This window comes from Bos grunniens, chromosome 6 (genome assembly GCF_055505025.1).
Source record: "Bos grunniens cultivar Pamir isolate PY7600 chromosome 6, Bosgru_T2T1.0, whole genome shotgun sequence".
Lineage (NCBI taxonomy): Eukaryota > Metazoa > Chordata > Mammalia > Artiodactyla > Bovidae > Bos > Bos grunniens.
Window position 1 is genome coordinate 108,423,524 of NC_141170.1, and position 23,841 is coordinate 108,447,364.

At 36.0% G+C, this 23,841-nt stretch overlaps 1 long non-coding RNA gene across 18 annotated transcripts in view; it reads right to left on the reverse strand.

The window, feature by feature from the left end:
* LOC147371186 (uncharacterized) overlaps positions 1 to 23,841 on the reverse strand; it is a 316,584-nt gene that overhangs the window by 67,626 nt on the left and 225,117 nt on the right. The window contains exon 5 of one of the 18 annotated variants that reach the window (XR_015166278.1): positions 9,523 to 9,648. The exons of the other annotated variants lie outside the window; for them this stretch is intronic. This is a non-coding gene — a long non-coding RNA (uncharacterized LOC147371186). Of the gene's footprint in view, positions 1 to 9,522; positions 9,649 to 23,841 lie in introns of those variants that run through there. 18 annotated transcript variants of the gene reach the window in all.

A 23,841-nucleotide genomic window follows, 5' to 3' on the forward strand; every position in this document is an offset into this window, starting at 1 on the left:
TAATAATATATATGTCATCAATTAATCTATTACAGTTGTTATTTAACTACTTCCTCTCTTTGTAATATAAAGATGAAGAGAGAGATAAGTGTGTGGTGCCTGGCACACAGTGGATGCTCCATACATATCTGTTATATTAACAAAATAAATATTTCATTGAGTAAAATAGGGATCTTTTTAAAGTACAACAGCTATGTCATCCCAATCTTGCCATTAATTATTAAACATCATTTTTTTACGGTAACTAAATACTGTTATTAATTCATGTCCACTGACATGTAGAGACAGTTTGTTGAGAGTAGTACTTATAGCTTCAATTTCTGAAACTAAGTGATTGCACAAAATTATATCCAGAGCCAGAGTATTTCTTTTGTCCTTTCCCATTCCCTCTTCAATGAGCTAATTATACTTCAAATTCAGCGTTCCTTCAAAAGAAAAAGCTGTCCCTGTACCTCTAATTAGATAAAGTTATTCATACCACTGTAACCTCTTTATCATGCTTTACTTCACTCTAATAATACTTTTAATAATTGTAATTAAATAATTGCTTCATTCCCTATCTGTCTCTTCCCAATAAATATAAGTTCCATGAAAACCAGGATTAGGAATATAATATTTCTTAAATGTCCATTTATAACTTGTCAAGTTATCCCTAATAAGTTTTGAGTTATTTTAAAATATACCCAATAATTATCTGTTGAATGAATAATTTTTATAGAAAAAGATCAATGACATTTTAATAAGCACCACTTTATTTCTTGACATATAATCAATCATTATTTTTTTGCTGATGACTATTACAAAGCATTCTCAATAATACTGATTACTAAGAATAATATCCCATATCATCTAAATTTGAACTGGACAAAATTTGTAATATATTATATATTGTATACATTTATATAAACATAAAAATTACATTTCTTAAGTGTTCAATAAATGGAACATTCACTTCTTATATGATTGGTTTAGCCTAATATGAATGTTAAAATTGTATATTCCAGTTTTACTTACAAAAAAGATCTATCTAGAAACTGAGTGGATTAGAGAAGTTATATATCTTTCAGAATTTACTCGTTATATTTATTTTTTTAAATTTCAAAATATGAAATGTTTAGCCTTACATTATCATTTGCTCTGATGTTTTTATAAAGCTCATAATTTTTGATATATGATATATCCTATTTTAGCAGAAATCACATATTACTAATTCGTAATATTGTCATTCAACATAAGTTATTTTCTTCAATCATACACGGAAAAAACCTCCCCAGGGATTCCCAAAGACAATCTCTAAAATTAAAAATAAATAAACTTATGTATTAGTTTAGCTTCTAAAAAAGGTAGTAAAATATGTGGCCTTATCATCTCAAGAGAGAATAAAATACATAACAAAAACAATACTATTATGCAATTGATAAATTCAGTCATCTACTATAGAGTATAACACTTATCTCTATAGGAATACTTATTTTTATCAATCAAGAATAATAAACAGGAATGACTTTTTCATCAATCTCACCCAGAGCAGTTACACTTTTCTAGTTTGAAAACCTAATATAAAATATATCCTTGGCTATCAAATCTCGTGCTGAGCAGAGCTGAAAATGCTAGCTTAAATTAGTTTGGGAGAGGGCAAAATAGCTCTATTTGGTCCTGAATGGATTTTAAAAATTTACTTAGACTAGAAAATTGGGTAAAAGCCTACTGTCTCTAAATTCTACATTTAATAATCTTCTTAAATTTTATGTTGAAAAAAACATGTTCTATACATTTCATCCAAGTCTCTATGAGAGGTAAGTATAAAGTGATTATGATTTGTGATGTTTAGTATTTTAATTTCTTTTTATTAAAAATATAGCAAACATATGACACCAGAAGAGAAATAATACATTTTGTAATTTGCATGAAGGAAACATTAATACCATTTGATGTTGGAAAATCTTGTTAGAAAATTTCATTTACTGGTAGCCTTTTTGCATTGACTAAAGAACATGGTTTAGCATACATATAAAAATATGAAATAGAGTGCCTGTTATTCAGGACCAAGATTTCCTTGAAATATATTGATTTCACATTTTAAATTACAATTTTAATGAATCTACTATCACTTTCACTTGATTTTTAAGCTATTATATTAATTTACATTTTGAAACAAAGCTTACAATTTATATTAATCTATTTTTTAAATTCAGTTTCCAAAAAGGACCTGTAAGTTTTAAGAAAACGAAAATGTACAAAAGATAAACAATGAAACATTCTACTGAAGTATTAATAAGGTCTAGAGATTGTTTTATATATATATAAAACATTGTTTCCTGTATATATATATATGTGTATATATATATATATATATATCCTGTATATATATATATACATATATACAGGAAAACATTGTTTCCTGTATATATATATATATATATATATATATATAGGAAAATTTTATATAATACTTTTCCCTATTTACATATTCACAGAAAGGTCTGAGGAAACAATGTAGTCAATTCCTGAACAGAAGATAAATGTAAACTGAATGACTGGTCTGAGTCATATGAACCAGATGGCAGCAGTAATGGACGAGGACCATGTTGCCTGACATCCAGTATTCTACATGTACAACTTACTTAATTTTACATCATAAAAATAATATATACTAGTTACAAAGAATATGAATTAATAAAATATTAGGAAATCCTCCCGTAATCCACCTAACCATTACTAGCCTCCTGCTGTTCCTCAAGCACACTAAGCAGGCTGCTGGACTGGACTGTAGTTTTGATGTCATTATTATAGGCTCTGGGACTTCCCTGGTGACTCAGACAGTGAAGAATCTGCCTGTAATGCAGGGGACATGGGTTCAATCCCTATGTCGGGGAGATCCCCTGGAAGATGATATGGCAACCCATTCCAGTATTCTTGCCTGGGAAATCCTACAGACAGAGGAGACTGGGAGGCCACAGTCCATGGGGTTGCAAAGAATCAGACACAACTGAAGCAATGGTACACAGCGCACACACAGCATACTCTTTGAACACTCTCCTTGAGGCACAGTTACATGATTCACTCCCATTCTTCAGATCACACTCGCTCAAATTCCCTTAACACAGTTCTTTCCTGGCTACGTGATATTAAAATGGAAACTCTCTCATGCTCCCATCACTGCTGCTGCTGCTGCTGCTGCTGCTGTGAAGTCGCTTCAGTCGTGGCCCACTCTGTGCGACCCCATAGACGGCAGCCCACCAGGCTCTGCTATCCCTGGGATTCTCCAGGCAAGAACACTGGAGTGGGTTGCCATTTCCTCCTCCAATGCATGAAAGTGAAAAGTGGAAGTGAAGTCGCTCAGTTGTGTTTGACTTTCAGCGACCCCAAGGACTGCAGCCCACCAGGCTCCTCCGCCCATGGGGTTTTCCAGGTACTGCAGTGGGGTGCCATCACTATATGTGTACTATGCTTTTTTCTTTTCTAGTTTCAGAGAAGACAGTGGCAACCCACTCCAGTGTTCTTGCCTGGAGAATCCCAGGGACAGGGGAGCCTGGTGGGCTGCCGTCTATGGGGTCACACAGAGTTGGACACGACTGAAGCGACTTAGCAGCAGCAGCAGTTTTTTCATCACTCAATATTTTACATATTTATTTACTGTATGTCTCCTCTCACTATATTCCAATCACAATAAAACTTTGTCCACTTGATTCAACACTTTATCTCAATTCCTTGACAGATTCCTGACAACTGGTAGATATCTATATCTATATATCTATATTTAAATAGATAGGTAGGGAGACAGATAGATTAATCTATCTATTATATCACTAATCTGCACCACTCCCCCTGCAAAAATTTAACTTTAAATGTTTATTCCACGCATGATCTGGGCAATATAAATTAAGAACATGAAGAACAAGAGGGGGAAGAAATTTCTAGAACCAGAGAAAGAGTATATTGTGTGGAGAGAACTGGACTAGAACTGGATTAGGCATCCTCAGTCTCAGGATGCCTCTGGGAACATACAGTGAAGCCATATAAAGAACAATAAATGAACTGCCCATGTAATAAGAGTAAATAAGGAGCAGTTACACACACTGACATGAAATCTACAGAAGAGGGTGGAAATATGTATTCTTTAAAAATATCTAAGAATAAGTCACCAAAATACACTCAAGTAAAATTTGGCAGAATGTTATGTTTTACCACTGAGATAAGAAATAGAGTTTAAAAGGATGTTTTCTTAGAGAAAAGACAATTGACAATATAGACAGAAAAGACCAGAAAAACTAAAGAATACTATCTTTGCCTAAAAACAAAATCCAACAACAAAATGCAAAATATTTTAGGCTCAGTTCAATCACTCAGTCATGTCTGATTCTTTGCGACCCCATGAACTGCAACACGCCAGGCCTCCATGTCCATCACCAACTCCCAGAGTATAACCAAACTCATGTCCATTGAGTCAGTGATGCTATCCAACCATCTCATCCTCTGTCATTCCCTTCTCCTCCTGCTCTCAATTTTTCCCAGCATCGGGGTCTTTTCCAATGAGTCAACTCTTCGCATCAGGTGGCCAAAGTATTCGAGTTTCAGCTTCAACATCAGTCCTTCCAGTGAACACCCAGTCTGCTGTTCTATGTCCAGTTCTAACTGTTGCTTCCTGACCTGCATACAGATTTCTCAAGAGGCAGGTCAGGTGGTCTGGTATTCCCATAATTCTCTTTGATGGCAAGGTAGGTTAATCCTTTTGATTTTAGGCCCAGCCTCTCTTTCAGTCAGTGGATTATTGGTCAATGTGTCCTGGGTATAAATACTAGTTTATATCTGGCCACTCCAGCCATCTAATTATTTATTGTCAATTACTGATCAACATCTGGATGCCTATCTATCTTGTCCACATGGTCCCTATATTATGCTACTATTGCCATGGTTTCTGAGTACTTTGGGCCACTGCTCTGACATTTCTGTTCATTATAATAACAAACTGGCTTCTGACAGTTAAGTATCAAGATCTGTTATTGACTGATTAAGGGTAATTTTCTGTGAATTGTTCTAAGGATGGCAAATTCCTTAACAGTATCTCCTTACTGACAGTTTTGGCCTGGAGAGTACAGCCACCACTGGCCTTTTCAGAGCTGATGGTTCTCCTCTCACCAGAACATTACTTACTGTTTTACTAAATGGAGTGTTTGCTAGACCCTCTAGCGGCACAACGCCCTTTGTGGGTTTTCCATCCATAGTGTATACATCATAGCCTGCTAATCATCTGAGCCTTTTCTTCCCTTTGTCTACAATGTGCCACAGCTCCTGTGGTTTTTTCTCAAAGTGTCCAAGAATCAGCCTCATAGTGTGTCAGCTGCCAAGGTTTTAAATCTTATGGAACATGGATATGTTCCCAAATCAACACATTCTCTGTTATACAACATTTTATTTTTCCTTATTCCCTTGAATTTAGTTTCATACAGTGTCTCCAGCTGGTAGGTTTTATAGTTCCTTGGGGTATAGACCCTTTTCTCCATGAGAAGACTTTGATCTCCTAGTGAAGTTAAGTAATGATTTAGTCCTAGTTATTGATTTAATGACAGGAGAGGAATTTTGGTCCTATTCTCGGGGGGATATATGTTGACTTATAAGCGCTGGTTTCTGCATCAATATCATCAAGCAAGAGGGTGGAAAACACTACTCTTTAACAACATGAAATGCTACCACTGAAAACTAAAAATGTTCTGGGGAATCTGGGTTGACTCAAAGCAGATGTCATCATCACACATTTCAGAGTCCAATGACCTTGATATAGTGGACCTGCTATGGCTGAAATTTCAACATTCTCTCATCTGCTACTACAACATAATTAAGTCCTGAGCACAACTTGCATGCAGCCTTCTTCCAGCTCAACCTGAGCTTATTCTATAGGATACCAAAATCTATTTATATGTTGTCAGAAAGGCTCTCTGGCTTTACTGCTTAGCTTTCAGTTGGTGATTAATCACACTCAGACTTTCTTCCCATTTCTCCAACCATATCATCTACTCCCAGAAGTAGCCACCTGATATCACTGTCTTCATAATTACTATTTCTCCCATATTTCTCAAGCTCCAGATACAATGCAGTCATAAATACATTCCCTTTCAGGAATATCCCATCCCGTGTCATTACTAATTAAAGTTTAATAATTGCATTCTAATTGCATGTCAAAATCTTTCTGACCTCCACCAATTCACCAGTAATTGGGCTCTAAATAACTAGTGTTAATACAACTGTAAAACCCCATACTAAAATCTGTGGTTTTTTTTTTTTTGACTTATTATAATTGTTTTTGGCTTCAATACCTACAGGTTAAGAAGAAGATAGTATTACTAGATGGGGAAGTTGGTTTGCAATACTTTACAGCAGAAGATATAGCTAATCCAAAGGGAAATCTGGAATTTGAATGACCCTTCAAAGTTGTCCCAAATTTGGAGAAGGTGGCTAGGCTCTTTAATACCAGTGTTGACCAGTATTCCTGCCCTAGAAAGAAGACATTTCCTTGTGAGATCACCTTTGACCACAAGCAATCACTGAAGGATAGCTTGAATGTGAACTCTCAGTCACTAAGACTCTCAGCATCTGGAGGAAGGAGTGCTTTATTACTGCTTTTATTATATATGCTTTAAAATATTTATTCATGAACATTCATACACATTTTTCATTCTTATGGTTTATACTCTGAAGACACCTTTTTTCTTTTATTTAAATAACATGATCAAATAATATGCTAAATTTCTTTCCATTTCAATATCTTTAAATGAGATACATGTTTTTCTTTTTTAAGCTCTACATTGTATAGGGTTAATAAATACACAGGCAGATAGCTGTTATGTTACTATTCATTAAGCTATTAATGAATAGCTATTAAGCTATTTATTTATTTTTGTATCAAGTTGTTTTCTGACTTAAAACAGATTTTAAGAATTTTGTATTGTTCACTGACTTTTAAAAATACGTTTTTGTACCTCCCATTAGCTAAGAACGATAGTTATCATAGCCAATAGTCATCATTTAATTCCTAAAATGCCTTAAATGCTCTTAGTAGGATGCTTTAAATAATGCATTTTATTAAATAAAATATTCATGTCTTCTTTTGAAAAATATTTTGTTTTATCTTTTCCCCACAAGATTAAACATTTTATGTCAGAGGTTTTAAACATGAAATTAACTGGGAAAGGATTAATAAAAGTCCAGTATTGCCTTTCTGGTTTAGTTATATTAGATATGAATTCTTCACCAATTTAATTAAATAGGGTAAAATTTTAAATACCAGTCAAAATCATTCTCTGATCTTATTGGAATTTTTAAAAATTCACATGCCATTTTATTCAGTGACATTAAAGAAGTCAGTTAATATAGTAGAGGCTCATTATAGTTTAGAATTGTAATCACTGTATTCTGACAATAGTTTAACATTAGTTCTTTGAGTACATAAAAGAATGGTATCTTCCAACAATCTAATCCATTCGTAAGAGCCGTGTACTAATTGGTTACTATTAGTGTACTAATTAGTGTACTAATTGGTTACTATTACTACATGATAGTCATGAAATAACCTGACTGCTGATTATATCACCATTGAAGACACTGTCATCGTTCTATGAGACTTCACTAACACATTACAAATTCTGATACATTAAGAATAATACTCAGTTCATTACTTCTTAATCTCCAATGAACTTTTGGTAGGCACCATCAATTCATGCAAAATGCTGGGCTGGATGAAGCACAAGCTGGAATCAAGATTGACAGGAGAAATATCAATAATATCATTTATGCAGATGATACCACCCTTATGGTAGAAAGTGAAGAAGAACTAAACAGCCTCTTGATAAAACTGAAAGAGGAGAGTGAAAAAGCTAGCTTAAAACTCAACATTCAAAAAACAAGTTCATGGCATCCGGTCCCATCACTTAATGGCAAACAGATGGGGAAACAATGGAAACAGTGAGAGACTTCATTTTTGGGAGCTCCAAAATCACTGCAGATGGTGACTGCAACCATGGAATTAAAAGACACTTGCTCCTTGGAAGAAAGGTTACGACCAACCTAGACAGCATATTAAAAAGCAGAGACATTACTTTGCCAGCAAATGTCCATCTGGTCAAAACTATGGTTTTTCCAATAGTCATGCATGGATGTGAGAGTTGGACTATAAACATAGTTGAATGCTGAAGAATTGATGCTTTTGAACTGTGGTGTTGGAGAAGACTCTTGAGAGTTCCTTGGACAGCAAGGAGAGCCAACCAATCCATCCTAAAGGAAATCAGTCCTGAATATTCATTGGAAGGACTGATGCTGAAGCTGAAACTCCAATACTTTGGCCACCTGAGGCAAAGAACTGACTCATTGAAAAAGACCCTGATGCTGGGAAAGATTGAAGGCAGGAGGAGAAGGGGATGACAGAGGATGAGATGGTTGGATGGCATCACCGACTCAATGGACATGAGTTTGAGTAAGCTCTAAGAGTTGGTGATGGACAGGGAAGCCTGGCAAGCTGCAGTCCATGAGGTTGCAAAGAGTCGGACACGACTGAGCAACTGAACTGAACTGAATCAATTCACTTTTACCTTTAAATCTTTCTCTTTCTTTTCCACCTGCCTGGCAAGATTTTATTCTCCAATGAAACATTTCAAGTCTTACACTGCCAAAGTTTAGTCGCTCAGTCATGTCCAATTCTCTGTGACTCCAAAGACTGTAGCCTACCAGGCTCGTCTGTTCATGGAATTCTCCAGGCAAGAATATTGGAGTGGGTTGCCATTTCCTTCTCCAATGCATGAAAGTGAAAAGTGAAAATGAAGTCTTTCAGTTGTGCCCAACTCTTAGCGACCCCATGGACTACAGCCTACCAGGCCCCTCCATCCATGGGCTTTTCCAGGCAAGAGTACTGGAGTGGGTTGCCATTGCCTTCTCCACTAGTGTGTGAGATGAGTGCAATTGTGTGGTAGTTTGACCATTCTTTGGCATTGCCTTTCTTTGGGATTGGAATGAAAACTGAACTTTTACAGTCCTGTGGCCACTGCTTAGTCTTCCAAATTTGCTGGAATATTGAGTGCAGCACTTTCACAGCATCATTTTCCAGGATTTGAAATAGCTCAACTGGAATTCCATCACCTCCACTAGCTTTGTTCATAGTCATGCCTTCTAAGGCCCACTTGACTTCACATTCCAGGATGTTTGGCTCTAGGTGAGTGATCACACCATCATGATTATCTGGGTTGTGAAGATCTTTTTTGTACAGTTCTTCTGTGTATTCTTGCCATCTCTTCTTAATATCTTCTGCTTCTGTTAGGTCCATACCATTTCTGTCCTTTATTGAGCCCATCTTTGCATGAAATATTCCCTTGGTATCTCTAATTTTCTTGAAGAGATCTCCAGTCTTTCCCATTCTGTTGTTTTCCTCTATTTCTTTGCATTGATCGCTGAGGAAGGCTTTCTTATCTCTCCTTGCTATTCTTTGGAACTCTGCATTCAGATGCTTATATCTTTCCTTTTCTCCTTTGCTTTTCACTTCTCTTCTTTTCACAGCTATTTGTAAGGCCTCCCCAGACAGCCATTTTGCTTTTTTGCATTTCTTTTCCATGGGGATGGTCTTGATCACTACTCCTCAAATCTGCTGGTCTCTATACACCTTCACTGTAAGAAATGATGCAAATATTTTATGGGTCAATTTCTTATCTTCCATTCATTTTTAACCTTACTACAATGTGCTCCCCTCTTCTCCAAAACTAATAAAAGAATGTTATTGTACCCCAATGTTCATTGCAGCACTGTTTATAATAGCCAGGACATGGAAGAAACCTAGATGCCCATCAGCAGATGAATGGATAAGAAAGCTGTGGTACATATACACAATGGAATATTGCTCAGCCATTAAAAAGAATACATTTGAATCAGATCTAATGAAGTGGATGAAACTGGAGCCTATTATACAGAGTGAAGTAAGCCAGAAAGAAAAACACCAATACAGTATACTTACTCATATATATGGAATTTAGAAAGATGGTAGCGATAACCCTGTATGTGAGACAGCAAAAGAGACACAGATGTATAGAAAAGTCTTTTGGACTCTGTGGGAGAGGGAGAGGGAGGGGGGAATGATTTGGGAGAATGGCACTGAAACATGTATAATACCATATAAGAAACTAATCATGCATTGGGATTTCCCAGAGGGATGGTACGGAGAGGGAGGAGGGAGGAGGGTTCAGGATGGGGAACACGTGTATACCTGTGGCAGATACATGTTGATATATGGCAAAACCAATAAAATATTGTAAAGTTAAAAAATAAAATAAAATAAGAAAAATTAAAAAAAAAAAGAAAGAAACTAATTGCCAGTCCAGGTTCGATGCAGGATATAGGATGCTTGGGGCTGGAACACTGGGATGACCCAGAGGGATGGTATGGGGAGGGAGGTAGGAGGGGGGGTTCAGGATGGGGAACACGTGTACACTCATGGCAGATTCATGTTGATGTATGGCAAAACCAATACAATATTGTAAAGTAATTAGCCTCCAATTAAAATAAATAAATTTAAATTTTAAAAAAAGTACATTATAAATTCACCCATACGTAGTTTAAAATACAGTAGATGCCTTTCAATCTTTATAATATCTCTCATTAGCAATTAACTTACTTGATAACTGCTTTCCTTTATACATATTCTCTTACACTCTATGCATTACAGGTTCTACTTTTTTCCCTACATTCCTAGCCATTGTTTCTCATACATTTTTGTAGGTTTCTTATTTTTCATAGTGCATTATGTGTTGAAGAGATTCATGTTTTGGTTTAAAGTAAAACAAATGTTAAAATAACAATAATAAGATCTAAAAATCATCATCATAAATTAATAAAATCAAAATAAACCAAAATAAAATAATAAAATAATAACATTGATAAATGTTTATCAAGCACTTATTCTGTGCAAGGAACTTTGCTAAGTTATTTTATACAAATTATCTTACTTGTAACAAATCTATTATATAGATAATAGAGTCATCTGTATTTGGAGATGATGAAACTAAAGAGAGAGTATGACTGGTCAGGTGAAACGATGCAGTTCCTGTCTTTCTTCTCATTCCCTGTAATCTCAACCATACTTGTAACTCTAAATGGCATCTCCAGGTCACAGCTCTGAAAATTTATATCTTTTGTTCAGATTTCTCTATTAAATCCAACATGTACATTCAGATGTTTCTTAGGCTTCTCTTAATGAACATTGCAAATCTAAACTGTTGTTCACTCCATTTCTCAAGAGCATCTGCTTAGAATATCAAAGAGTATATGTAGATGCTCTAAACTGAATGGTGCATGTACTCAAGCCTAAAATACAGAGCATTATTCCGAGACAAAGGCCCCTCACATTTATGGATACAAATATGACTCCCTTATCTCCCTGACTCAGAGAAAACCATGTAGGTTTTGAAAGGAGGCAAGAAGCTATCTTTGGTAGCTCAGACGGTAAAACATCTGCCTAAAATGTGGGAGACCAGGGTTCGATCCCTGGGTTGGGAAGATCCCCTGGAGAAGGAAATGGCACTCCACTCCAGTACCCTTGCCTGGAAAATCCCATGGACAGAGAAGCCTTGTAGGCTACAGTACATGCGGTTGCAAAGAGTCGGACATGACTGAGCGGCTTCACTTTCACTGTAAGAAGCTGTCTGTTCAGGGAATTCTGCAGTTGAGGTCCTAGAGCATGTCTGGAAGTGGGGACACAGGAACATCTTGCTCTTGGGGATTTCTTCCTACTGTTACAGTAATTCACTAACAACTGAGAAACTGTCCTGGAGCAGGTCTACAGCACAGACATGAAAGGGAGGGATGCAGTTTAATGACTTTATCATTCTGAAACGCCAATCCATTCCTGAGCTGGTCTGTGAAGGCCTGTATTTGGGCATAATTGCATTCCTTCCAGCCCAGGAGTATGTGGGCAAATGGCAGTCTGCATATCAACCACAGGATGTGTGGGAGTTGGAAAGGGGGGTTAGTGACTGAGCAATCTAATAATTTCCTGCTTCAGGTATGAGTAAAGCAGGGGAAAAAATCAAGGGACTTACTATCCCAGGACAAGTTTTGCTTAGATTTATAGACATAATAATCTGTGCCTTGGTTGTACAATATTTAGCTGCCAAAATGGTAAATGTCTTGCAGGATTTACCTGTTTTTAATAGGAGACAATGAGTCATAAAGACTTTGGCTCATCTTTAATTTAAAAATGAATGAAACAAACTAATAGTATTACTAATTACATTGTGTAAAATGTAGTACTAAAATAGTTCCTGTCATAATACTAATTAAGCATTTTTGATATTTTATTTTTTGTAAAAATAATTTCCAGAAACAAACTTACTGATAACAGAGTAATACTGAATATGGAGATAACAAATAGATAGATATAGACGTAAATATACTTATGAAAAGTTAGCAGCAGTAGGGACCAAGTAACCTGCAGTTTCATCACTATGAAAACTTTTCTCTTATTTTTTTTTTTAATTCAGAGAAGCATTAATTTTTTCCAATATTGCTAAAAAAAACCTTAAAATAACATAAAAAGAAAATCTATAAATTGTCACTCTCTAATATTATCTTTTTAAATGGTAATTTCTCAAACTAATCCTGTGATTTGGATAGAAAATAGCTTCAGTTTGAATTTCCATATTTAAAAATACTTATGAGGCTGAGGCCATAATTTTTCATATTTTCCTTTGCCATTTTTGATATTTTAAAGGACTCAGACATGATTACATATACATTTTATTTTTTTAATGGTACACATTTAATATTCTGTTGCAAGTGTTTCAAGAGAATATCATTCAAAACCAAATTTTTAGCTGAAAGTAATTTTGCTGGAGTAAATTTTCTTTTTTATAGGTATATTATTCCTATACACCATTAATCATCACATTCTGTTAACTAGAAATATATTTAAATTATTTTATAAAAATCATATTAAAGTGTAATTTAACCACAAGATGAATATATTTTATATCATTTAGGCTTACTCTTGGCTATATCTTTGTTGTGTCCTTTTAAATCTCCAACTGCTTGAGTCAGAGAGCTTGGAAATCAATTTGATGTTAGCATAAACACATGAGGGCCTTACCAAGAGAGAAAGGGTCCCTCTCTCATTGAAAGAGATAAAGCCCCAAATTCCCAGAGTCATTCATCATTTTGGGGTCTGACTTTACCAAAAAAAAAAAAAAAAAGAGCTCTTATTTCATGAAAAACAATTTCCTCTCACTATTGTGTTGTAAGAAGGAGACTCTGCTGCTGCTACTGCTAAGTCACTTCAGTCGTGTCTGACTCTGTGCGACCCCATAGATGGCAGCCCACCAGGCTCCCCCTTCCTGGGGATTCTCCAGGCAAGAACATCGAAGTGGGTTGCTATTTCCAAGAAGGAGACTCTGCAAAAAGCCAAACTGGTGCTGTAACATGCCCTGCCTATAGCTGGTATTCAAATCTTGGGAACTCACAGCTGATATCAGGAGTACTGTGTCAGCAAGAAAATACCTTGTGTAGACATAAGATTGAAGATGCTGACTTGGCTTAACGGTATTCTTCAAACATCTGTATGACTTTGTGATTTTTGTCTATCACATACAAAAGTACAATAAATATATATATATATATATTTTTTTTTTACAGCTCTTAGTGTGAAGAATACTTTTTTTTTCTTTTTTTAATTTTTTAACTTTACAATATTGTACTAGTTTTGCCAAATATCAAAATGAATCCACCACAGGTATACATGTGTTCCCCATCCTGAACCCTCCTCCCTCCTCCCTCCCCATACCATCCCTCTGGGTCGTCCCAGTGCACCAGCCCCAAGCATCCAGTATCGTGCATCAAACGATGCACATTTTACTAATCTCTAAAATGTATGTTTTTCCAATCTATAAGAAATCTCCAAACTCTAGTTGTATGTTTCTGTGAGGAGCCTGATAAATGACAACTAATAAAAGATAAATGTAGAAAGCGAAATAATTCATCAAACCATAGAACTATTATAATTTGTATTTTAAAAGTTTTCTAAGACTAAATATGTTTAAATTGAATTAAATTAATTCAAAGGAGACTGGGAGGGCTTTTTCTTGCTTTGATACCTAATTATCAACTCTAATGCATGTTACCATGGCATCCCAATGACTTCCAATGTGCCTGCCCAGTATAGTTTTTTTTTTCTTTAATTACAAGAGCCATTGACTTTATTTCTTTTTAATTTTCATTATTAACTTTTTAACATAAGCATTTAATTTTTTCTAAGAGTTGTATTTTGTGTGCTATTTGTATACTGTTTTATTTATCCATTTTTGTTTTTGTTTAATGGCCACTTTTTATTTTTTGTTTTAATCTTCTTACATCATTCAGTTTTAAGTATTTCTTGAATATCAAGAAATCAAACTAATATCAAATACACACTGGGGTCTAGTTCTTGTCTTGAAACTAGATTTTTTTTTAAATGTGCTCTTTTCAGTGTAAGCATATCTTTTTCAATTTTGTTTCATAAATATTTGGTTTTACCATTTATTTTGTGATTTCTTTTTAGTTCTATGTTATTTCTGTATGTTATCATTTGCTGAACTATACAAACTTTGTAGGCCCCCATTATCTATACTTAGATATACAACTTTCTTTAAAGTAGATTAAAATTTTCCTTAACATTTTAAACCACACATTCACCAGAGACATTCTTGAAAATATACTCAACCTACAGTTGAACTTTCTTTCAGAACAATTTGTGTTTCTTCCTTTTGGAGCATATTTTATTTTCCAAATTCATCTTTCAAATCTCTCCATTAAAGAAAACACTAATTTCTTTTATGAGTAAACAATCATGCCATCTAAAAATGTGCCAGGGGTGGAGTAGGCCTGTACTCTCTTGGCAGGTGGCACCAAAATGTTAGCTAGAGCTAGTTAAATTTTTGATGGTTTCACTGCTTCATTAGTCAATATATCTCCTCGATAAGCACATTAGTTTTATAGCACCTTTCCAGAAATTATGGATACAAAAATAAACTGAATAAAGAAAACTAGCATGAACTTTTTGGATCTTAATTTTTTCCAGAATCACTTCCATAGTTTTCATGTGGTTTACTACTATTGTAACAGTGAGACTATCTGTACATTTTCTTTATATAAAAAAATGTCCAGTAAGGCTTCTCTTGGTATCATTAAATTCAGCTTCAAAATAAATCCATTATTTTCTTCCCCAATTTAGCTAATACAGTTAAAATATATAAAAAATGGAGTTTAAATAAAAATAAAAATTATTGTAAAATAATGTTAAATAATTATGAATATTTATATATTCTCAGATTTTTATATAACTTTGGGTTACCACTGACAAGCTAATCTTAAAATATCAAACATCACAATGGAACCTACTGCACATGGTAAGTACATAGCTTGCTAAACATTCAATTTATATAAGTCTGACAGAACTTTTTGGATGTTTAATGTTTTCTGAGATAGGCCGATTGATAATGTACACTTGCATTTAGCAGCCATGCCAAAACTCTGCAAATTTTTCTAATTATTTTTTCTCAGTTTTTGAACTTATCTAGTCCTTGATGGGTAGCGAGTAGTTTGACAACCAGCACTGATGTGCAGGCTACACATTTAGTCTTAATCACAACCTTGGTATCTCAAAAACATATCCCTTAATCAAGGAATTCATATAATTACCCAAAAGTGAAGCTATCAGTTCATGTGCAAGAAATCACAGGTCTTAGTGTGCTCCATCACCCAGAAGCAGTTCACCTGGTAAAACTACAAAACAGCCTACTTCAGAATGATTTATGATGTCAGGAAGCAAAGAGAATTCCCTGAAAGCATAAGGAACTGCTCTAGAGCATTCACTCTTTGCCTTTAATGGGGGTGATTATGTAACATTATGGAAACCAACATGTTTTCAGAGGGAAAAGAGCAACCACTCAAAGTCTCAATATGATAATGAACAAAAGGTGTGACCTGGTACTGCCTGCAGAACATAGGGAACTACAGTCAGTGTGAGCCAATATTCAGCGTGCTCTCTCCCACAGAAAGGAAGTAAAGGCCCAGAATCCATGGTGGGGGTGGTTAAGAATGTCCCTCCCTACTATTATATCTAATAACCCACATAAAACATTTTTGCATTCAACTTCTGTGATCCTTCAGTTCAGTTCAGTTCAGTTCAGTCATTCAGTTGCGTGTGACTCTTTGCGACCTCATGGACTGCAGCACTGCAGGCCTCCCTGTCCATCACCAACTCCTAGAGCTTACTCAAACTCCTGTCCATTGAGTTGGTGATGCTATCCAACCATCTCATCCTCTGCCATCCCCTGCTCTTCCTGCCTTCAGTCTTTCCCAGCATCAGGGTCTTTTCAAATAAGTCAGTTCTTCACATCAGGTGGCCAAAGTATTGGAGTTTTAGCTTCAACATCAGTCCTTTCAATGAATATTCAGGACTGATATTCTTTAGAATGGACTGGTTGAATCTCCTTGCAGTCCAAGGGACTCTCAAGAGTCTTCTCCAACACCACAGTTCAAAAGCATCATTTCTTCAGTGCTCAGCTTTCTTTATAGTCCAACTTTCACATCCATACATGACTACTGGAAAAACCATAGCCTTGACTAGACAGACCTTTGTTGGCAAAGCAATGTCTCTGCTTTTTAATATGCTGTCTAGGTTGGTCATAACTTTCCTTCCAAAGAGTAAGTGTCCTTTAATTTCATGGGTGCAGTCACCATCTGCAGTGATTTTACAGCCCCCTAAAATAAAGTCTGCCACTGTTTCCATTGTTTTTCCATCTATTTGCCATCAAGTGATGGGACCAGACGCCATGATCTTAGTTTTCTGAATGCTGAGCTTTAAGCCAACTTTTTCACTCTCCTATTTCACTTTCATCAAGAGGCTCATCACTTTCTGCCATAAAGGTCGTGTCATTTGTGTATCTGAGGTCGTGTATCTGAGGTTATTGATATTTCTCCCGGAAATCTTGATTCCAGTTTGTGCTTCATCCAGTCCAGCATTTCTCATGATGTATTCTGCATATAAGTTAAATAAGCAGGGTGATATTATATAGCCTTAATGTACTCATTTTCCTATTTGGAACCAGTCTATTGTTCCATGTCCAGTTCTAACTGTTGCTTCCTGACTTAAAATATTTTTGCATTCAACTTCTGTGATTCTTAGTATCACTCTATTTATTCTCTAGGACCCAAAAAGAAATGCTTTCATCAGGAAATATAATTATGGGTTTATTTTTTTGAAACCTAAGAGGTCCACTTCCTATTTGAAGCTTTGCTACTTAACTGAGAGGAGTTAATGTACTAGACAAAGGGATTGATGTTTATTACGAATGAAAAAATCAAGCTGTTCCTCCATAGCAGTGTCAAGAACACATGTATTATTCTAATGATAAAGTGAGAGAGTTCTCTTAAGTGACTCCTATTTCCCATAGGAGATAACAGTGGTCACCCTGGTAAACACAGGAGCATGGAAAATATGTGTTTCAGGGGAATGAAGATTTGTATTAAGTTAACCCTACACATAAAAAAAATCTCCAACCAGTTAATACACTTATGGAAGGTAAGAAAACATGCAATAAATGATATAAGAAGAAATACTAAATTACTACATAAAAGCAACCCTGCTTTATATTAATTTGCCATTTCCATTATTATTCCATGTTATGTGTCTTCCATCCAAAACATCTGAGTTGACACTAAGGAGAAAAGGGGGAAAAGAAGTAGGTTGTACAAGTTATTCTCTATTTGTCTCTCCAGCTTCACTATCCCATCTATTTTATCTTGCTAGAAACACTGAACATCTGGCTTCTAAGGGCTAACAACCAACAAAGCTGTGATTTCCATCTTCCAGGAGAGTTATCCAATAGAGAGCAATGGAAAGCATTCAAGGGCTGTTGGAGAGAAAAGTCAGGGTATTTATTACCTTGGTTCATTCGATTTCTGTTTGGTTGCACTCTGGCAGTGGTTGCTCACCAGTATTTTTTTTTTTTTTATTATTGTTATTTTAACTAGCTACAGCCATAAGATGTAATAACCACTAGCTCTAAATCCCTACCAGCCTAGAGGTGATAACAGATGACTGCTGTTAATAGTCCTGTGGTGATTCACTGATTAGTTTTTTCTAAACTTGTCTTTACCTCCATAGATAATGTTCCATGAAACCCTCTTCATTTATACTTTTCAGATTGCCAACTGTTTCATGTGAGAATTCTAATCAAATGGACATTTTATGCTGTGATTAAAACAATATATTTATCTATACTAATTATAGTTTCTTCTATACAGAGGATAATTATTGCTATTAAAGATACAAGAAGGCAGAATCTAAGTTTTAAAATAAAAGAGAACTTTGATACAAACAAATGAAAAATTATTTTCTACTTTGTATCTATGTTAAAGTTATAAACACAGAAAACAGATCAGATCAGATCAGATCAGTCGCTCAGTCGTGTCTGACTCTTTGTGACCCCATGGATCGCAGCACGCCAGGCCTTCCTGTCCATCACCAACTCTCAGAGTTCACTGAGACTCATGTCCATTGAGTCAGTGATGCCATCCAGCCATCTCATCCTCTGTCGTCCCCTTCTCCTCTTGCCCCCAATCCCTCCCAGCATCAGAGTCTTTTCCAATGAGACAACTCTTCCCATGAGGTGGCCAAAGTACTGGAGTTTCAGCTTTAGCATCATTCCTTCCAAAGAAATCCCAGGGCTGATCTCCTTCAGAATGGACTGGTTGGATCTCCTTGCAGTCCAAGGGACTCTCAAGAGTCTTCTCCAACACCACAGTTCAAAAGCATCAATTCTTCGGCGCTCAGCCTTCTTCACAGTCCAACTCACATCCATACATGACCACAGGGAAAACCATAGCCTTGACTAGACGAACCTTTGTTGGCAAAGTAATGTCTCTGCTTTTCAATATGCTATCTAGGTTGGTCATAACTTTCCTTCCAAGGAGTAAGCGTCTTTTAATTTCATGGCTGCAATCACCATCTGCAGTGATTTTGGAGCCCAGAAAAATAAAGTCTGACAGTTTCCCCATCTATTTCCCCTGAAGTCGTGGGACTGGATGCCATCATGTTCGTTTTCTGAATGTTGAGCTTTAAGCCAACTTTTTCACTCTCCACTTTCACTTTCATCAGGAGGCTTTTGAGTTCCTCTTTACTCTCTGCCATAAGGGTGGTGTCATCTGCATATCTGAGGTTCTTGATATTTCTCCCGGCAATCTTGATTCCAGCTTGTGTTTCTTCCAGTCCAAAGTTTCTCATGATGTACTCTGCATATAAGTTAAATAAGCAGGGTGACAATATACAGCCTTGATGAACTCCTTTTCCTATTTGGAACCAGTCTGTTCCATGTCCAGTTCTAACTGTTGCTTCCTGACCTGCATACAAATTTCTCAAGAGGCAGGTCCGGTGGTCTGGTATTCCCATCTCTTTCAGAATTTTCCACAGTTTATTGTGATCCACACAGTCAAAGTCTTTGGCATAGTCAATAAAGCAGAAATAGATGTTTCTCTGGAACTCTCTTGCTTTTTCCATGATCCAGCAGATGTTGGCAATTTGATCTCTGATTCCTCTGTGTTTTCTTAAACCAGCTTGAACATCTGGAATTTCATGGTTCACATATTGCTGAAGCCTGGCTTGGAGAATTTTGAGCATTACTTTACTAGCGTGTGAGATGAGTGCAATTGTGCGGTAGTTTGAGCATTCTTTGGCATTGCCTTTCTTTGGGATTGGAATGAAAACTGACCTTTTCCAGGGCCTAGATCTGATAGATAGAGTGCCTGATGAACTATGGAATGAGGTTCGTTACATTGTACAGGAGACAGGGATCAAGACCATCCCCATGGAAAAGAAATGCAAAAAAGCAAAATGGCTGACCGGGGAGGCCTTACAAATAGCTGTGAAAAGAAGAGAAGCGAAAAGCAAAGGAGAAAAGGAAAGATATAAACATCTGAATGCAGAGTTCCAAAGAATAACAAGAAGAGATAAGAAAGCCTTCTTCAGCGATCAATGCAAAGAAATAGAGGAAAACAACAGAATGGGAAAGACCAGGGATTTCTTCAGGAAAATCAGAGATACCAAAGGAACATTTCATGCAAAGATGGGCTCGATAAAGGACAGAAATGGTATGGACCTAACAGAAGCAGAAGATATTAAGAAGAGATGGCAAGAATACACAGAAGAACTGTACAAAAAAGATCTTCACGACCCAGATAATCACGATGGTGTGATCACTGACCTAGAGCCAGACATCCTGGAATGTGAAGTCAAGTGGGCCTTAGAAAGCATCACTACGAACAAAGCTAGTGGAGGTGATGGAATTCCAGTTGAGCTATTCCAAATCCTGAAACACAAACATACATATATATATATATATATATATGCACATAAATTTATATGTATGGATATATAGTTTGAAATTTTTGGTTCATGAAAAAAAAAAAAAAAAAACATAATCTGCCTAGGATAAAAGACCTGAGGATATAGTTTAGCAAAATGTAAAGGGAGAAAAGAGGACAGAGATAAACTGCTCTGCACATGAAAGAGTGTTTTTAAAGTAGGGATAAATAGAGAAGAGAGAATATGGGATGTAAATCAAAAGGAGCAGGGAGTGATTAAGCAATGATGTAGAAACTAGAAATCATAAAAAATTCCTTGAGAGGGGTTGTCAGCTAATTTTTCATTAATGTGAGAGATATGTTATATTTATTTTGGGTTGTTTGTCTTGTTACATAGTAAAACTGAGCCATCTACTCAAACATTGAGTAAAATCTGATTAAGTCCAGGAAAGCCTCAAATTATGGTTCTGGGTGCAAAAATATCATAAAGAAGTGCTATTTACCTCCGATATTTACATCTCTGCTTCAATTACAATGTGGAGGCCAGTGCTGAGAAGAGTAATTGGCTTGTCAGATCCTTCCTGCCATGATAGCGAGGAGAGTGAATGCAGTAAATGAGAATGGCACAGAGAAGAAGCCACCTCTTAGAATCACCCTGGGAAATGATTAAGATTAATTCTTTTTTGCCCAAATACTCTAGGGAAAAGAAGAGACTGATGAGCAGGTAAGTTTTAAAAAATTAAAGTCTATAATATAAAATTGCATAAATCAGAAAACATATGTTTAATGGCTGAAAAGTGACAATGAAGTCACTCAGTTGTGTCCGACCCTTTGTGACCCCATGGACTGTAGCTATCAGGCTCCTTTGTCCATGGGTTTTTCCAGGCAAGAATATGAGTGGGTTGCCATTTCCTTCTCCAGGAGATCTTCCCGACCCAGGGATTGAATTCTCATCTCCTGCAGTGTAGGCAGAGGCTTTACCATCTGAGCCACCAGGGAAGATTAATGGGTGAATAAGCATCATACATTTCTAATACCTATGCTAATTTTGAATAAACTAGACTGCATAAGAGTCCATAAAGTATTTTATAGTATTAGCATATATAGGTTTAAAGCATTTTGAATAACTAGGCGCTATAAGATAAACTTTTTAAGTTTATTCATTATCTTTTCAAACTTTCCCCTTAATAAGATTGCCTACCATATGTTTTGTTTTCTCACTTCCTTGCTCTACATGTTGTTTCTGATATTTGTTTTAGCTCCTTCCATATGACAGGGGCAGATTCAGGACGCCAGTGAAGACACAGTGAAGGTTTACAGACTTCAGACACATATGTATATAAATACACACACACACATATACACACACACATACATATACACACATACACACATACACACACATACACACACACATATACACATACACATACACACACACACACACATGGTAAATTCAAAATTTCTGCCTGTTTCCATTAGGTGGTACTTATGTGGGTTTTATAGAAAATTCCATTGTGGGGCATCTCTCTGAGAAGTTAGTGATGCCTCTTCTAACTGGGTGTTCTTCCTACAGCCTTAGGATGGTACTGTGCTCTGTGTACGCTAGCCCCCTGCATGCATTTCTGCTGGACAGAAAAGGGCCTGTCTGACTCCTTAATCAATTTTACAGAAAATTACATGCATCCATACCATTTCTGGGACAGCCAACTATCCATGCTCTGCTGCTAAACAGTAGCAACTCTAGTAATTACTGTTCACCCTAGAGTTGACCAGATGGACTCAGATATCTCCTGGACTCTAGTGAACATATGGCAAGTTTTCCCAATAATTATCTTGAAGACCTTCAATGTCTTGAGATATATATACATATGTATATATGTATGTATGTATGTGTGTGTGTGTGTGTATATATATACATATATATGTATATATATATATATGCATTTTCTTACATTCCCCTTGACATGGGAGAGAAAATACAAAATACACCAGTAGCTCGATACAATTTAAACCTTCCTTGGCCACATAAAGAGTTCATATATACATCTTAACTATACAAATGACCTAGTTTAATCCCCTCAGGCTTATCTTTAATTTTTCTTATGAAGCATGGTGGTCGTAGGTAATATGCTGTTTCTGAGAGTACCCTTCAACTTCCATTTAGTCTTCTGTAAAGGTGAATCTAAATGAGGATTTTGCATTGCAAATATATGTTTTATTTTTTCAGTGATATTAACTCAAACTCTTTATTTCTTTCCCATGTTATTTTTCACACCTTCTTCTCCATCTCATTCAAGCACTTAGGGCTTTTGGTGCTCATTTTCCCAGGGGAAGGATGCAACCAAAAACAATTAAAAAAATTTTTTTTAAGTTATTTTTAATGCTTTGGTTTCCAAGAACTCAAGCAATTTTGAAAGACTCTATTCATAAGCAAAATGTCTGATAGATATTCAGAATTTATATAGTAATGGATCTGAGAAATAAGCAGACCTTTTCTGGAAACTAGAAAATATTCTCCCTGGAAAAGGAAAAAAAGGGCAAATAGTAGAACAATCTGTTCCAAAGTACTCTGCATCTTGTGATTTGAAAGAAACAGAAGCCCTGTGCCCTCCTTTCTATAGAAAGAGGTGTTCCATAAGAACTTTAAAAAATAGAGATTGTGAACCTAGTCATTTTGGACTGTAAAGAGCCTGTCAGCGATTTTCTTACCTCGGTATGATGGAAAAGTAGCAAAGTTAATCTTAACTACAGCATGAGATGATTGGGGAAAGCTGCTGGACCCGAGTCTTTATTAGATACAATAGTACAGAACATTCTCACAACATTTACAAATTGGACACAGATGGAATGATGCATCTCAATGGGTAAGTTGATATGTATATAGACACATGATACAAGGATTACATAGGCTTTCCTGGTGACTCAGATGGTAAAGAATCTGCCTGCAATGAAGGAAGGGATAGGCTACCCACTCCAGTATTCTTGCCTGGAGAATTCCATGGACAAAGGAGCCTGGAAGTCTACAGTCCATGGGGTCCCAAAGAGTCAGATACAACTGAGAGACTAACACACATTTTCATGCTCCCAACTACTTGTCAGTGAAAAGTCCTCTCAGACTTTTTACTGAACCTTGAAAAAAGGAGGTAAGTGGCAAGTTAAGATTAATTTTCTCCTATCTTGATTGAAAAGTAATTCAAAATAAAAATTAAATGGAGTTACAGAAAAATCACAGGCAGATGCTGTACCCTCTGAGCCACCAGGGAAGTCCTAAACAATAACGCATATCAGATTTAAGTCCGAAAACTAAAATGTGCATCTATGTGTGAGAAAGAATATGCATTAAATAAGTGCAACTATTTGTAAAAATAATATCATATATCACAATTTACTTGCTTATATAGTCAGGATTAATGGCAAATAAATTGAAAGTTTATATAGGATAATGAGTAGTAAACATTTCATAAATAATGTAAA